Raw genomic sequence first — 18,117 nt, forward strand, 5'->3', positions numbered from 1 at the left:
TGTCGCTAAGCTGACCCACTGCAAGGTATTTGTTTTAGCATCTGGGAAATTAAAACATATATCATCTAAAAAAAAGAAATAAAAACTACTCACTTACAGCTTTATTCCTGCCGAAGCAGCTGAGTCCTACACCAGTGAATTCCAAATCCAGACCAAGCCTCACCCTGAAGGTCAGGACTCAAGCCTGGGGAGGTGAGATCACTCAGTCCAGCTCCTCTTCAAGGAAAGTCCCATCCTCACGTAAACAGCATTGAAAAATCCACACTCCAAAAACAAAACTCGTTTTTCTCAAATCAACAGATGTTACCAGTAAGCACAAGCCATCATCTGTGAGCAGATTCACACACAGACACATTTCAAAACTGCAGCCCATATCTCTCCCCTTTTGACATGTATCATTTCTTTCATGCACATGTGTGTACTCAGCCTCCCCATACACTGCCTTGCACAAAATAGCCATTCATCACCTAATCAACACCAGGTACTTTTCTGCAAAACTCTCTAACCCACAGGAGCAGAGAAGAGGCAGGGGAAAACTGCCAGAAGGAAGTATCTTTCTAGAACTTTTCTTACCTTGTTTTTCAAAACAAGGGATCTCAAAATTCCTACTTTTGGTGCACTAGAATCCCCCCCCATATGACTCATAATTGAACTATCCCAAAAGTCGGCTACAAGTCGTACCTCCCCCACTTACCCTGGGAATGCAACAAGAACCAGGCACTCAGTTACACCAGCAGGCATTTCATCATGACTTTAAAAATTAAATCAGAAGCCCTCAAAGCACATTTACTATACAAATTAAAGTCCTATTAGCACTATTTCATCATCTACAAGTATGGAGACCCTCAGTGGAATCACTGTGCCCCACCCACCCACACACACACACAAACACACACACCCCACTTCATCCTGCTGGTTCTTCAACAGTGTTGCAAACTGAACTGAGTCCTCCAAAAAAGGTACCCATGTCCTAACCCCCAGCCCTGTAAATATGACCCCATTTGGAAAAAGCATGTTGAAGACATGATTAATTCCACTGAGCCCCAACTAGATTAGGGTAGGCCCTTATCCAATATGTTCTTTCAATGTTTTTTATTGTAAAATATATACACAAAGCAAAGAAAGAAAAAAACAATTTTAAAAGCACACTTCAAATAGTTACAGAACAAATCCCAGAGTCTGTTATTGGCTAATATTCCACCAACTCAGATTTTTCTTTCCATCTGCTCCAAAATAATGGAGGCTAGGAATATTAAAATAGTGATTCAACAGTCATACTCATTTGCCAAATCCTATTTTCTGTAACTCCTGCTCCTCCTTTTTTAAATTAATATTTTATTGACAAATCTTCACACATACATTCCATACATGGTGTACAATCAATGGCTCACAATAACATCACACAGTTGTGTATGCATCACCATGATCATTTTTTTGAACATTTGCATCACTCCAGAAAAAAAGAAAACTCACACATCCCATACCCCCTCTCATTGACTACTAGTATTTCCATCTACACAATTCATTTTACCCCTTATCCCTATTATTTATTTTTTATCCATATTTTTTTACTCATCTGTCCATACCCTGGATAAACCGATATGTTCTTATAAGAAGAAATGTGGACACAGTAAAAGTGAGGCACAGAGAGAGACGGTCAAGCAGCAGAGGGAAAAACTGAGTTATGCCAAAAGCCAAGGAACACCATGGACTGCCACCACCCACCAGAACCCTCCAGGCTGCAGAGGAAGCACGGTCCTGCCGACTCCTGGGTTTTACACTCCTAGCCTCCAGAACTGTGAGGCAAATTTCTGTTGTTGAAGCCAACTGGTCTGTGGTGCTTTGTCTCAGCAGTGCTGGCAACTAGGACAAGCAGGTTTTCATTCAGAGCCTCACCTATAAGCCAAACAGAAACAGAGCAGGCGGGGCTCTTTGCAGGGCGGCCTCTGGGGCCTCAGTGCCTGCCATCTCTCCTCTCAGGAATGCTGAAAGGAGTGAGTACAAGCAAAGAGAGCTGGGCGTGGGGAATGGCACTCCCAGTCAGGCGTCACTAGGCCCTCAGACCAAGATAGTCACTCACCAGCCATTCCACACAGGGTCGCTGGCCTGGCCCTGCATACTGCTGGTCCCTGCAGCCCCGGGCTGCAAGGTGGGGACACATCTGTCACAGGCACAGCCACAGGGAGATGCCCAGGGAACACTGATGCTGACCGGGCGGGAGAAGGTAGAGGCAGCCAGGCAGGGGAAGGGCAGTCCGGGGCACTGGGACGGCTCTAGTCCCAGCCCTGCTGCCCTAGTCGTGACACCAAGTGTTCCTTCGCCTCTTTGGTTCCTCTTCTGTAGAAGACAGTTTTGGAGTGGTTTCCCTGGCCCCTTTCTGGTCCTAACATGCTAAACTTCTATTAAAGAAGTAAATAAAAATATTGCCTCTAAAGAGAAAGAACCAGATTAAGTTCAGTTTACCACCCCCAGGGACAGAGTATGAGAGAGAGAGAAGCACAAGGCAGCTTCCCTCAACACAGGAGTCCCCACACTGAGAGGATTTTTCATTCTGCACCTTTGCTCTCTGACCTTTCCAAAGCACTTTCAGAAATACTACCTCATTCACAGTGGGGAGCAGACTCAGGGGCTCTGCCCTACATGTGAGCTAGAAATTATCTGCCCCCTGGGGTCTAGTCTCCAAAATTGAAAAACACCCACAAAAGTGATGTCTACCTTGCCAGGTACAATTATATGTATCAGCTGGAAAGTGAATTGTGCTCTTTTAAGCAAATAAAACAAGCAATCCTGGCAGGCATAGAGCAAATGAAAACATCAGATGTCTTTCCCTCAGGACCACTTCAGGAAGGGAGTTTTATTTTGGGCGAAGGCTCTCAGACACCCCAACCTCCTTCCCTGTCCACGGCCAGAACTCACCACCTGCTGCTGTCTCCCTAAGAGGCTCCCCTGCAGTGACAGCAGGCCAGGGAAGATGCTGTATTGCCACACAGCACCCCTGAGAACCATCAGAAGGGACATCACAAAACAGCCGTCATTCAAGCAGAGCAGGGAGGGTCCGTGTCACTCAAAGCCGGGAACACATCCCTCCCCGCCTCCCACTCACAGCTGCCTCAGTGGCTGAACTGGGCTGAACCCCAAAGCAAGCGACACAGAGCGCTCTTTGCCTTGGGAGGTGAGGGGCCCGGGCACACAGCCCTCCCGAAAGTTTCATACAGGCTTCACCAGGAATGTCCCACAGAGCCCACCCCCACCCCCAGCGCCCCCTCCCCAGGAACATGGCCACCACCCACATCCTTCCTCCTCACCATAGGTCCCTTGTGCAGGCTGCCACCCTGCCCCCTGCCCCACCGCGCTCCAATCCCTCCCCAGGTTACTGCCAGAGCAACTGGTTTAAAAGGAAACTCCCACCCAGCCACTCCCAGGCTCTGTGGCTTCTCCTCCAAGACCCTAGCCCACCCCAAAATCCAGCCTTCTACATGCCCCCCATGGACTCTGTTCCAGCCAGACCCCGCACAACTCCTGGAGCCCGAAGTGGGCCCTCCTTCAGACTTCTGCACGTGTTCTCCCTCACTGTCCTCAGTTTAAACATCACCTCTTCTGGGGAGCCTTTTCCATGATGTCCCACACCAAAAGCTTCTTCCACTTCACCCCCAAACCCTGTTGTGCCCCTAGCATGGCAGCAGCCGTACTCTAGACCTGCCACGCACGGCTGGCTTTCTCCCCCAGGTGGCTGTCAGTGCGAGGAGAGCAAGGCCCACACCTGCCTCGCCCACCTCTGTACCACCAGCACCTGGAAGAGCGCAGGTACAGAGCAGGAAGGTAATAAACATTTGTTAAATGAGAACTCAGCTGGTCCCTCCAGGTGGGCCCAGCTCACACCTGCCAGCAGTTTTTACTATACAAGCAGAATCAAAGGCCTCTCAGGAACAAGCTCCAAGGTGGTGGAGCACAAGCTTTAGCTTGCATCAGAATCACCTGGAGGGGCTATTAAACGACAAACTGGGGATGGTGGGGTAGGACACCCCCAGCGGTTCTGATTCTATAGTTCTGGAATGGGGCCTGGAAATCTGCATTTCTGACAAATTCCAGGTGCTGTTGACGCCACGGATCCAGGACCCCACTTTAGAACCTCTGTTAGGAGGAAGGGGGGCCCTGTGTTGATGCCACAGATCCAGGACCCCGCTTTAGAATGCCTGTTCTGGAGGAAGGGGGTAAGAGAGCCGAGGTGGCCCACACCTGGGCTGACGCCAGACAGGAAGTCTAAACAGAGACCCTTTTCTAAATGTCCCCACCTAACCCCCTCTCCAGCCTTCCACCTGCCCCTTTTTTTCCCCATTATTCCCTCCAGAAACTGAAAAAGAAAATCAGAAGTAAATGAGATTAAAGACAATGACCACGAACCCAAGGAACCTTTTCTTTTACTACTGGAAAATGGAAAATAGTTTTTTCTCCAATGATTCAGAAGAATACATGTGTTGGAGAAAAGTCTTAACTTCTGAACCAAAATCCACAAAATTCTGGCATATGTGCTCTTCACCTCAGCCTTTAAAAATCACTCACCCGGGGCCATCACTCATGTATCTCCATCATCCACTGAGCGACAGCGAGATTCAGCCGCAGAGTTTCCGTCAGCGGGCTCAGACCTACACGAACATGCTATCGGCGTTCAAAGACAACTGATTACGTGAAGAAGAAAAAAAACCCAGGGGACAAGACTGAGAAGAATAACCTCCTTCCTTCCTGACGGTCAGCCCGGCAGAGCCCTGGGAAGCGGAGCTTTCACAACAGGGATAGGCCTCCAGAGAGAGCCACCCGGCAGCTACGTGTCACTGCCAGCAGGCCCCCGCTGCTACCAAGAGGCCCACACTTTCCCTCCTCCCCAGGCCACAGTGCCCAGCAGCTACCCAAAAATCCGGCTAAAGTCTTCTAAATCGCATTTCCTAAAAAATGGATATGTGTGATAATTCAGCTACCAAAAAAAAAATTATAACACTGTCTAAAATTGGTTGGGTAAAGAGAGCATATCCATCCGATACATCACAGTCATTTAAAATGACACAGATGTTTTATTAACAAATAGAAAAGTCTATTAATATTGTCCTAAGTGGGGGAAAGGCAGGCTACAAAGCAGTATTATCCTTTCCTTTGGAGGGGAGGTGACAAGGGATGGAGAGACGGAAGAGAAAGACAGCAGGCCCACAAAACACTAACGGCGGTTTTCCCTGGGTAGTGGAATGATAGATTCTATTTTCTTCATTTCATTACCTATACTTTCTAAAATTTTATACAAAAAATATGTACTACTTTAAAGTAGAAAACAAATTATATAAAAATACTCTAATATATTTTTTCTTAGAGTAAAAAAAGAAAGCAAGCACACAAATGTTTCATTTAAGGAAACTGTTCCACATTCCCTGAGTGTCTGTCCAGGGGGCAGCAGGCAGAGGGCTAGGGGACAGATGAGCGGCTGTAAGACATGCCTCTCTGTGTTCTTGTTTAGCCACCATTCCTCATCAGAAGGCAGCTGCCCCCATGGGGCGGCAAGGCAGATGGACCATGGCCATTCCATTCTAAGGACAGAGGCTCGACTGCTCTTCTTAGAACAATGAGGAAATCATTGGCTCATCAGGCAGTAGGTCTGCTTTCCCTGATCCTGATCCCTTAGCTGGAGGAAAGAAATGGCTAATGGGTCCTTTGCCCCCCAAAAGCAGGATTCTACTTTAGAATAGTGTAAAAAGTCCACTAATACACACTTTCTGAACCCTCTAGGGTAAGGATCAGCAAACTATAGCCCTCAGGCCAAATCCAGTTCCAGTAAAATTTTACTGGAGCACAGCCATGCTCACTCATTTACATATTTTCTCCAGCTCAGACATTTACATATCATCTTTGGCTCTTTTATTTTATTTACTTATTTAGGCTACAACAGCAGAGTTAACTAGCTACAAGAGAGACAGACCTAACCCACGAAGTTTAAAATATTTACTATCTGGCCCTCCAAAGAAAGTCTGTCCACAACTATTCGAGGTTAAAATATAAAGTAAAATATGACCACAGCTGTGCCAGGAGATCTGAAAAGGTCCCCAAAACTGTGTAAGAGCAGCCCGGGAAGAATGACACTGGGGCAAGGGCCTCGATCGCAGCTCTGCCCCTGACCCTGAGCTGTCCACCACCTGGGAAGGCAGTGGTGTCGCTAAAGATGTGTCGCTCAACACATGTTGCTAAAGACGTGTCACTCAAGACGTGGCCAGGCCTTGGGCAGAGGCCAGCTTGCTGCCCACTTTTCCCCTCCTCCTGCCACCGTGGAGGGCTCAGAGCCCGACCGCCGTCGCTTACACCAAGCAGCACCACTGTCAGTCCCCGGAGCAGATGTAAATCCATCTGCTCTCCAGTCATCCCTTCTTTCTTCCACTTTCTGGGTCCCCTCCCCTGAGCCCCCTTGCTGGGCAGACACAGGGGGTGTGTGCAGGTGTGTGCATGGGTGTGACAGTCAGAGGCAGACATGTGCATTGCTGCCCCCACCCCAAGGCCAGCACAGAGGGCCTCCTGAAGGTGGTGGGGAAGTCGCCTCCTGACAAGCCACGGAGCTGTCCCACCTACCCGGTCTGGAGCGCTGAGCCCTGGCTGCTCACTGAGGCCCTCGCAGCTCGGTACGAGCAGGCCTCTAGATGGCCCAGCGGGGCCATGCTGTGTAAGGAAAAGACTTTCTTGGCCTTGTCTGGAGACTGAGAACTGCTTCTGAATTACTGGGATTTTTCTTGTAACTATTTAAAAATTACATGCTCTTACACACACAAGGACTTGGTGAGCAGCTGTATTTTGACCCTCTCCCCAAGTGAATTTTAACCATTTTTAACTGGTTAAAACTGCCTTTACTTTGGGAGAAGTAGAAGATCACTACAACATAGCAACAACCACAGCTGCTATCAGTTACTAAGTTTTGTATGCCAGGCTCTGTGCTGAGTGTTAAACATGAATCCTCTCAACTATTCTTATAAGGTAGGCACTATTATTCACTCCATTTCATAGATGAGTAAACTAAGGCACAGAGAGGTTAAGTAGCTTGCCCAAACTCACGGAGCTTATAAGAAGTGAAGCTGGGACTTGAGTCCATCCTGTCTCAGGGGCCAGGCAGGCAGTTTAAAAGGTAAAGGAGCCAACAAGCAAGTGAGTGTTTACTGACGTCACAGACTGCACACTTGCATTCTCCATCCAAGTGGAGACTGAGATATTCCTAGGATTCCCTGGGCGTGTTGTCCTGCTAGGCACTGGGCTGGGAGGGTAATATAAAAGTAGCAGAGGTAAAGGGTGAGCCTCAGATGACAGTCTAGAGAAAAGCCAATGCTGTGAGCAAACCTGAAATTCCACTTACCTGAACAGGCCGGGTGCTGCAAAGTCAGGCAAGGGGCACAGGGGGTCTCGAGCAGCCTCCCCTCTTCCTGGTGAGCAAACATAACTGATTACAAACAAGGCTTTTAAATGCAACCTGCTAAGGGGTACTGATAATAATCTCATTTTCTAACTAAACACCTATTAGTTTTCTGCTTAAACCATTTAAAATATTTTAGCCAGGAGGTGATACTGGTGGCATGTTAAGATACTCTGGACTTAGGTGACCTGGTCTGAATCCTGCCTCTGCCGCTGACTTGCTAGTGGGACCTAAGTCATCATGTGAACACACTGTTACACAAGAGTTTCCTCATCACTTGTGAGAGGAGTGAATTAAATAAATCAAATAATGGTACTTAGAACAGTGCCAAGCACACAGTAGGTGGTCCAAAATCACTAGTTGACATGACTGCTATTCCTGTCACCACAGACACTCTGGAATGAAATCTGGACTCGGCAAGAGAGGGAACGTAAATGACATCAGGATCCAGAAAATCCTTTATTTCTATGGCCAGCACTCCTTGCTCATCAAGCCTCACATATGACTCGGGAGGCAGGGCCAGGATGGGGCAGTGTGGTCTCACTCTGTCTGGGGCCAGCGTGGTTTCTTTAGCACTGTGGCAGGAGCAGCATTCAGGAGGGGCATTCCAGCATGCTGTGGCGTGCTCTGAATGCCTGAGAAACAAGCAGGACATAAATACCCACTGGTATTATTTACTCCCGTTCTGTGGGTGTGCAGGTGAAAAGCAGCACAGGAGGCTTTCACTCGGGCATCTTCCAGTAGAAGCACCTCTGACTCCTACAAGCTCCTTGGTCTCCAATCCATTACACACCCTGCCACCAGATTAATCCTCCTAAAATTCACTTTCATCTCGCTAACCTCTTGCTTAAATGGCTCTGCGCTGTCTACAGAATAAAGTCTGAACACCTGAGCCTGGGAAGCAAGGCCTTTCCAATCAGGCTCCTTACACTTGTGCTGCGTGAATTCTGCTCTAAAAATCCACCTGGTCCTGCTCCCAGGTGGGCAAGACCCACCTCTACATCTGCCCATCTAAAACCTGTCCATCACCGAGTAGGTAGAAGAGCACTGGCCTGAGTGGACCACCATCCCCCACCAGAGAAGAAGCCCTGCCACTGAACAGCTGGGCAGCCCCAGGAGATTACTGGATAATTGTACGACCTGTTCCTCACCTGGAAGTTACAGAGTATTATAATGTCCACATTAAATGAGAGATGTGGAAGTACTTTGAATTGTATAAAGTACCATATAAATGCAAGGAGTTATTACTATTCAGCCCTAACTTGACTCTCAACTCTTATTTATAACTTCCCAGCCAGTTCAAGACCCTCTTCCTCTCAGCACACACAGCTGACCCAACTTTCCAGAGCCAGGCCGATTTCACCGTTTTGTACGTGATCCTCTTACTATACACGTTTTTTCTTTTCAACTAAACTATAAGCTACGTGGGGGCAGTAGTGCATCTCATGTTCCCCTCTAAGTCCTTCCCCACGCCCCACAGCACACGCCCATGCAGAGAATGATCCCGACCACACAAATGACAAGTGTTACCTGCACTCACAAACCTGCTGCCACGGAGAAAGGTAAATAAGGATCTTGGGCTAGGAGCCCTGGAGTTGCTGAGAGGTTTCTTTTAAAGTGTTCTCTTTAAATTCGACCAAAATATTGTGGGTGACTGTGGGAAGGCTGACTATGGCCCCACCACCACACCACTACCTCCAAAAAGATGTTCACACCCGAATCCTCAGAGCCTGTGACTGCGACCCCTCAGGTGGAAAGTGATTAAGTTAAGGCTCAGGATGGGGTGCCGCTCAGGTGGGTTTAACATGATCACAAAGGTCCTTAAAGGGAAAGAGGGAGGTAGGACAATCAGGGTCAGAAAATGTGAGACAGAAACAGAAGTTGGGCTGATGTAATTGCGGGAGGGAGCCATGAAATAAGGAACGCATGCAGCTTCTAGAAACCAAAAAAGGCAAAATTAGGTTCTCCACCAAAGCCTCCAGAGAGGAACCTCTGCAGCCCAGCCGAGGCCTTGATCTTCACCCAGGGAGACCTGTTTTGTTCTTCTGACTTCCAGATCTATGAGATAATAAAACTTCCCATTGTTTTAAGCCACTAAGTTTATGGTACTTTGTTGCAGCAGCAATAGGAAACTAATAGAGTGGCTACCTTTTTAAAAAGGTGAATCACCAAGTTGGGGAAGAGCTGTTTTCCAAAATAACTTCCAGATCATTCCTCTAAAATGACTCAGTTTGTTCAGTCCTCCCCAAGCAATACTGAGTGCCAAGTGCCAGCCACTGCTCCAGGTGCTGGGGATTCCCAGCTGGGGAGCTAAAAGCATGGTCTTATTAGCACTGAGAGTCCTGTCAGGTTCTGGTATGAACACACCTCATGCTTCTACAAGTCCCTCTCCTCCAGGCCTCGATTGAACATTTAAACCACTGCTGAGCACTTACTACACTCTGCATGGCGCTGGGAGAACCAAACGTCCAAAAGCCCCATCCTCTCCACACAGTTCACCTGCTCCTATACTCCTCACCTTCCAGAATGCTTTCACTTCAGCTTTAACCACTCAATGAAACAGCAAGAACGAGACCGGCACAATATCATTCCCCATCTGTGTGCCTGCCATTTTATATTACTTTTAATCCTCACGACAACCTTGTGAGGCATTTTTATCCCCACTCGCTGATGGGATTACCAAAGCTCGGCTAGGTTAAGGCATCGTCTTCAAGTCCCAAAGCTACCAGTGCTGGGCCTCTCCATGCATGGCTGACTCACACCGCCAAGGAAGCCAAGACAGAAATGGGTAAGAACTGCCCCCCACATTATATACATATTATTTTTTTAAGCCAGTAATCACTCACCAGGAGACAGAAGCAAGGTTTGCCACCTAAAAAGTGTGTCTACCTGATTGAAAAAAAAACTCTGAATCATAAAAATTCTGGAGCTGGCCGGATGTTCAAAGGATGCATGGCCAAACTCCAACTGGCCACACTCCCACCCCTGGACAGTCCCTCAGCCCTGGGCCTGAATACCACGCATCTCAGCATCGGCGACCCCACCCATCAGGGCGACGCTGGGTTCCAGAGTCAGTTCAGTCTGGGGCATCCAACGCAGACAGAGGCAGGAGCCCCAGCCCGAAGGCCACCTCTGAGTATGCAAGAGCTGGAAGGGAATATGGAATACGTGGCCCTCAGTCCTGCCACAGTTACACCTGAATGAACCTTTACAACATTCCAAAGGCTACCACAGGCCAGGCACTGTAAACTAAATCAGTCTTCTGCCTCTGGGCTCACATGCAACCCTTTGGCACTCGTTTTGTATAAAAACCCTAGAAGTTTTTAAGAATCAGTGAGTTAGCCCAGGTGAGTGGACAACCCCAGAAAGACAACTATACGCCCAGAGGGAAAGAAGAGGATCGACAGAGAAAGAGAACAGCAGGCCCAGGAAGGGTGCCTACCTCCCAGCTGACCTCCACCCTCACCCTGCAGAACCAAGCCCAGGGGCCCTGGCTCAGCCTGCAAGGCTCTCACCAACAGGCCCAAGACCTTTCCAGCTTCACCTCCTACTCCCTGCCCTCCACATACCAAGGCTCCAGCCAGAACAGACTCCTCCCCACACACAGGTTCTCCTATCCACATGCTACTGCCTCTCCCTCCTCTGGAAACACCACTTTCTTTGACAAAATCAGACCCAGCCTGATGGAAAGTTAAATCCTCCACAGTAATCTAGCTGCCTCTTTCCTCTAACCCCTCCAGGCTTGATGGTCTGAGGTCGCCTGGCCTCACTGTCCTTGTAACCACGCCGAGGGTACCTGTCCTAGCTCCCTTACTGCAAGTGCCCCGGGGGAGAGGGTCTCGGTACACAGGCAGTCCGAGAGAGGACACCAGCACCTTGGGAGGCTTCCTCTGTCTCACCCAGGGACAAGGAAGAGAAGGGAAAGAGGGAGCAGGCAGTCGTTCAGAAGGCAAATCCAGCCCGGCCCACTAAACGTGAACTCCAGGCAGAAGCCCCAACAGGGCACCCAGCCCTGTGCTTTACCTAATGTTGTCTGTAAACACATTAAGGAGTTAGAGCCAAAAACAAATTTTTTTTTCAATCTCTGAAAGATCTGAGATGTTTGCTCAAGTGCCTGTTAAATAGTAACCACCCGCAGACTAGAGGACAACCTACTCTAACCCCCTGCCCCTACTCTAACCCCATCTGGTGGGGTGGTAGAAAAGGCCAGGAGTGGTAGAGAAGGTGGCAGGCAGGGAGCAGACACTGGGCTCGACCCCTGGCTCTGGATTCTAATGGAAACTTTCTTTTTGTAAGAACAGTCCCCAGGACTTGGCACTGGCTCCTCTAGTTCCGGACTTCACAGCAATGAGGGAAGGGCTGGGAGGACTGACAGGGGATCTGGGCTCCAGGCCCAGTGTGTAACCTCGGCTCTCCAGCTCTCCTTGGGGCCGCCACTTCCTCATCTGTAAAAGGAGGTGTTTGACCTAGATGACTTCCAGTTCCAGGGCCTAAGACAAGGCCCTATCCCTTGAGCACAGATTGAAACAGAGAGAACAAGGCTGTTCTGAAAATTGGGACTTAAGATCCTAGAAAAAATAAAGCCCAAAAGAATTTGGGTACTGTCCTTCTAGAAAATATGAAATATCGCTCTCAATGCAAACAGCAGGGTGGGGGCACACTACTTCACAAAGGCAGGAGGCTAGAAATCACACCCCTGGGAAAAGCCAGTGGGATGGTGCAGAGTTAGTGAGAGGGGAAGGGACTGACCCCTTCTCCTATGACCAGGAACCACCTCCCTGCCTCCCTTACATGCACTCGAACACACACCCCTCCTGAGAACAACCAAATCCTCAGCCAGGACAAGGACCGAGACTGGCAGGGGCAGGACTCAGGCCTGGTTTCTCTTCAAGCCCCCTCCCTGTCCCCACTCAGCCCACTCTGTTCCTCCCACATTACCCAGAGGGCCTCAGTCACTCTATAGCAGACCTCTGTTTCCCCTAAAATAGAATCAGACATGAGCTCCCTCAAATTCCTGACCCACATTTGATAACTTCCCCCCAGCATCTCCTTCTCTCATCCCCACAATGAGCTGTATCCTCCCCTCAAAAAGAGATATGTTGAAGTCCTAATCCCCAGTACTTTAGAATGTGGCCTTATGTGGGTCACTGTAGACGTAATTAAAGTGAGGTCGTACTGGAATAGGGTGGGCTCTAAATCCAACATGACTGGTGTCCTTAAGAGAAGAGACACAGAGAAGGAACAAGTCCTTGTAAACATGGGGGGAGAGACTGCAGTGAAATCGCTAGAAGCCATAGAATGCCCAGGGTCGCCAGTCACCACCAGAAAGAAGCCAGGAGAGGCAAGGAAGGCTTCTCCGCCAGAGCCTCAGGGGAGAGTGCAGGCCTGCTGGCACCTTGTTTTCTGACTTCTGCCCTCCAGAACTGTGAGACCAGAAATTTCTGTTCTTTTAAGCCACGAAGTTTGCAGCAATTTGTTACGGCAGCCCCAGGAAACTAAGACCCTGGCCAGGTCCCCCTTCCTTCTTCCTCTACTAGGACCTTACCCCAACCTATTTTCGCTTTTACCTTCAATCTCTCCTTCCACCAAAGTCTTCTCCCTCCAGCTACAAACCTACTCTCAGCCTTCCCATACCAAGTTTAAAACCTCCCCCTTGACTCCGCTTCTCTTCAGAGGCATCACCCCATCTAATATTAACGTTTCCATCTTCCTCGCTATACCAGTTTCTCCTCCTTCCAGCCCTCTGATTTATGTAGACTTCATCATTACACCTACCCACCTAGCCAGCCTCCACCCCCCAGGAGAAGTCTCAGCCCTGCAGCCAACCAGACACTTGGTAAAGACATTTCCTTCACTAAGTAAATGTTCATGAATCTTTGCCTTGAAGTCCACACCCCCCACCCCACCCCAACTGTGGCCCAGAACATCCTCACTTCTCACAAGCAGTCTCCCTGGACTCCCTCCTCGTCCCCCCAACCTGCCTTTCACCCCATCTTCCCACCACTGTTGGGGCACCCTGCTCTGCCACACACCTGCCCATTCCGGCGGGCAGACCTCCCCTCCACACGGCCTTGCCCACACAGCCCTCAGCCAGACCCAACAGTCATATCACCAGGCCTCTGCCCCACGCCAGACCGCAGTCTTGACAGCTTTCCCCTCCCACTGAAACTGCTCATCCTTCAGGACTCAGCTCCCAGCCACTTTTCCAGCAGAATCAGCACCCACTTCCCACCGCAGATCCCACAGCAGTTGGTTTATGTCCCTTTTAGGTCCTGAGCAATCTACCTGGAACCCATTCTGTCTCCCTCACCCGACTGCACACATCCAAGGGCAGGCAGCTCCCTGCCCTCCCTCCCTCCCCACAGGGCCCTCCAGCCTACAGCCAGGACTTCATGAGAAGCAGGTGCTCAGGGTATCCTTTCTGTCCTGAATTGTCACCTTGAAAGTACTGGATGTGCCCAAGCCCTCCTGGCCCCCAATCCAACTGCCAAGATAAAATGTCACAGAAGCACAACTGGCAGCAATGCTGCTCAGACTGACTTAAACCCAGGATGGTAGGTCACACAGGCTGCTTCAATAGGAAAGCTGGGGGAGACTAGCCCAACCCCACTACCCCCCTCACACTCCCTACTTTATGGTCAAGCAGGACTCACGCCCACACCCAAGCTGGCGTGGAAAGTCATCTACCCTGGTCCCCAAAGAGCCCGCTGCCCGGACCAGTGCTGCTCCAAGAAGGACCCAGGAACTGGCAATGAGGCAACAGGAGTCAATGCTGAGAAACCTATAGGAAATTAGCACTGCCATGACGCTTTTATTGTATCTTTCAAAAGAATTAGTCTACAATAAGTTGGGGAAAAGAAAACCTGGTCCTTCACCATGCAGTTTGAAAAGCACCAGCTTAGACCAGAGTCCCCTCACCTCCACTTGCTGAAATCCTGCTCACCCTCTGAGGCCCAGCTAAATGCCTCCTCCTCCAAGAAGCCTTCCCAGTTTCCGGAAGTGGTCTGACCTAGAGTCCCTAGTCCAAGTCACACTGAGGACATTTAGGTGATATCTGCATACCCCTGAGTTCCCAGAGAGCAGGGACCTGGCCTTTATTCACTTTATCTTCCCACAGCGCCTGGCTCTAGGTAGGTAATCAGTATTTGCTCAAAGAGGAGTAAATAACCACATTCACCTATTCTGAGGTGGATTTTTCTTCAGAGGCAGGGCCTGCAGGGGCACCAGCAAGTTGAGCGTTCTTGAGATAAGTATCAGCCACTATCTACAGCAGATTCTAAGATACCCTTAGGTGGCAATTTGAGTGAAAAACACTGAGCTCCTTAGTGACCCTTTCTATACATGCACATGCTAAAATTACACCCAGGTATGAGGAATAAAGAGTTTTCCAGGGTCACCTCCAGTTTTAAACACTCTGTGGTCCTCTATTCTTAAACCAAAAGGTCAAGGGCTCAAGAACCTACAGCCCCACAATCAACATGCTTGCAGAGAGACCAATGGATACCACTCAGATTCAGGTTCACAGAGTGCTTGGACTAGCCACACATCTCAAGCAATGTGCTGGTTCTACCTCCGTATCCGGAGGCTCCACCTTCCCACCAGGTCCAACTCCAGAAGGCCCCCCTCCCTCCAGCTCCTTAACACTGGCTGTGCCAAGGTCTTACCCGTCATTGAGCAGGAATGCCGAACTATTTCCAGACACCACTGTCAAATCAAGACAACTCTCTACTCAAATATCCCTGTCTAATCCTGCACACAGCTCTCATTTCAACTGACAAAGAAAATGACTCAGCGTCCATGCTTTTGCTGGAAAATTATCCAGCCAAGTTTGGAGCTTCCCTATAATAGACTTCCCTAAACTTATCTTTGCGAAAGGAGAAGTGACTTCCCTGCCCTGATCTTTTCTGTATACAACAAAGCATAACCAGAAGACCCCCTACCTGATCAAGAAATAGTGACAGGAATATCCTGGCACATCCATAGGATCCATTAACAACAAGAAAGGGAAACTCAGTCAGGGGCTTGGGGTGTTTCTCCTTGCATAAGCCCTATACAATAATCGCCCCTTTTTCATCTTTTCTATATCCCCATCAGCATGAGACCTAGAAGTTTGGGGGATATATTCCAAGTTATATAGAAGGCACAATCTGGCCTCAAAAGCAAAGCATCTTTCTCTGCACAAGAAGAAATGGCACACTGTCTTTATGACATGGCTTCTTCAGTCAACCATAAAAGAGCTCCACAAATTATACCCGTGGCCATGCTACACCATGACATTTCTGAGTCTGCAGCCGCAGATGGTGCACACAAATACAACACACACGCACATATGAAATGCAGCCACTCACTCACTCCCTGAAGACATAGGTCAGACCCCCTCCCACACGACAAGCCACAAGAGGAATCTGAGCATAAAGTAAGGGTGAGTGAAGCATCAGCTTGGAAAGCCACTTATGGATAATGGATAACTGAGTTGGCTTTTCTACCAGTGTTTAAACCAATAAAGGCATCTGCTCACTACTTAAAACGTGTTTCATATATATAGCCCCAAAAGTTCTGAAAAGTCCTCAAGGGCAGAAACCACCATCTTCTACACTCCCAACACAGCTATCGCTGCCCTCATCCAGCAGGCACAGTAAATGCCCATGGTTTCTACCTCCTATCTCTATGCTGGCAGGTTTCACCTCTGCTACCCAGGTGCAGAGGGAGGATCTCCTTTAAAGCCCAATCTACACAACTTCTACTGCTGGCTTAGGGCAGGGGACACAACATTATCTTCTGCTAAAGCCTCTCCAACTACTCATGGACATATTCAAAAGATCCTTACATCGTGGTTCTCAGCTAAGTGTGACTTTGCCCTCTATGGGACATGTAGTGATGTCTGTAATTGTCATGACTAGGGGAGAAGGAATATTCTTAGCATCTGGTGGCAGGAGGCCTGGGATGCTGCTACACCCCCTACAATGGACAGGGAAGTCCCCCAAAACAAAGAGTTATCCCAGGCCAAAATATCAGTAGTTCCAAGGTTGAGAAACCTGTCATACAGGACTGGCTCTGAGGGAGGTAAACAGACCACCAGGTTCACTTTTTCTTTGAGTTGCCAGGGCTCAGGCCAACAGTTATAACAAGCACGCACTATCTGCATTATTTGCAATGCAGAACAAAACTCCCCCAAGCCATCATCTGAGTCTTAAAGATGTTGCCCCTCTGTGTCAGCAGCTCCTCTTTTGTCTCCTCCAAGAGAGACAGTTTCCCAACAGCCCTCCTACCAGAATGACCCACCCATCCACAACATGCCACCTGACAGGCTGGCAGCAATGCATGCTCAAGTCCTTTAGCAAGGAGGTAGGCCTAACATGCCCATCTCCGCCTTGCTCTGCCATGTAAACCAAATGAGCACAGAAAAGTTTTTCAATAGGCTGCAGGCTTGACCCAGGCTGGGAAGCTGCACTCAAGCCTCTCAACCTTTAGGACATTTATCCCTCTGAACCAAATGGAGAGTCTCAACATCCAGACCTGCCACTGCAGCGTTCCCCCGTCCCCAAAGCAGAAGGGGCCGTACCCTCTGCAGCGAATAGGGCCAAAGCCAGGGAAAGGCCCAGTTCTGGAGATTAAGCCCAAACCACTCACAAGATCCCCAGGGCTTGGAGAAGTCGAAGGAAGGACCAAAGCAGAAAAAAAACGGGAGAAATGACCAAGACAGACTCTCTTAACCAAGATCCCCCACGCTAACATCCAACAGCTGGCTTTGGCCCCAAGTGAATCAAAGTTTCAGGCACAAATCTGCATCCGAGACACAAAGCTACAAGTGCAAGGGAATCTGGGGTCCAGGAGTAAAAAGAAACAGTATCATGAGAAAGCCTAGCAAAAAAAGTTGTTTTGGCGACCAAGAGGCACGGGCATGGGAGAGCCGGCCACCGAAGTTGTCCTGCACGTTCCAAGGACCTAGGGTTCCTGCACGCGACCCTTGTACCCTCCCCGAGGCGGGGTCGGCCGGGCTGAGGTGGGCGCAGGTACGAGAGGCAGCCACAGAGCCCCACCCTGCATCCTGAGGCGAGCCCACCGCGCCCCGTCCCCGGAGCCCGCCGTAGTGGAAATTCGCGAAGGGGAAGTCGCGCTGTCACTGCAGGAGGAGGCAAGAGGGGCCAGGCAGCTGAAGCGCCCAGCTCCGGCCACAGCCGGACGGCTCCTCGGACATGCGGCGGGCCCTAGGCGGCAGCCTTACCTGGCTGCAGGATCCGGAGATCCCGCGTCCCTCTCGGGTTCGCCGCAGCGCGGGCAGCTAGCACGAGGGAGGGATCTGTTTACCACCTAGCCAGAGTCCGGACCACCCCTAGCAGGGCAGGCTCTGCCCAGCGGGCCGCTCCCATTGGCTGCGCCGCTGTGGCCGACCGAATGCTGCGCCACGCCAGGGAGCGTGCTCAGTCCGTGCACCCGGCCTGCAGCCAATCGGAACCAGGGGCGGAACTAGAGGAGCCAATGAGAGGCTGCCCTGGCATGCAGGTCCCCTCGGGCACCTTCCAGAGCCTTGTGCTGGGGTTGGAGAAAGCCAGGCCCGGCTGGGCGGGTCGATGGAGGGTTCGGTGCGCGTGCGCACGCGCGGCGGTCTGTGCCGGGTCCCCTTAGGCGCGTTATCCGTCAATCTACTCGCTGGTGCTGGCCCGGCTGGACCTGTGAACAGGTGGTGA

General features: G+C 49.9%; 1 protein-coding gene across 2 annotated transcripts in view; it reads right to left on the bottom strand.

The window, feature by feature from the left end:
* Positions 1–17,846, bottom strand: part of COQ8A (coenzyme Q8A) — a 59,793-nt gene extending 41,947 nt beyond the window's left edge. The window contains exons 1-2 of one of the 2 annotated variants that reach the window (XM_077168558.1): positions 17,655–17,845; positions 7,373–7,439 (exon numbers count right to left, since the gene is read on the bottom strand). The gene's annotated coding sequence lies outside the window, so the exon portion shown is untranslated. Of the gene's footprint in view, positions 1–7,372; positions 7,440–17,654 lie in introns of both variants that reach the window. The other variant, XM_077168559.1, reaches the window with a different exon arrangement.
* Positions 17,847–18,117: the final 271 nt, after the last annotated feature.

This window comes from Tamandua tetradactyla, chromosome 7 (assembly GCF_023851605.1).
Source record: "Tamandua tetradactyla isolate mTamTet1 chromosome 7, mTamTet1.pri, whole genome shotgun sequence".
Classification (NCBI taxonomy): Eukaryota; Metazoa; Chordata; class Mammalia; order Pilosa; family Myrmecophagidae; genus Tamandua; species Tamandua tetradactyla.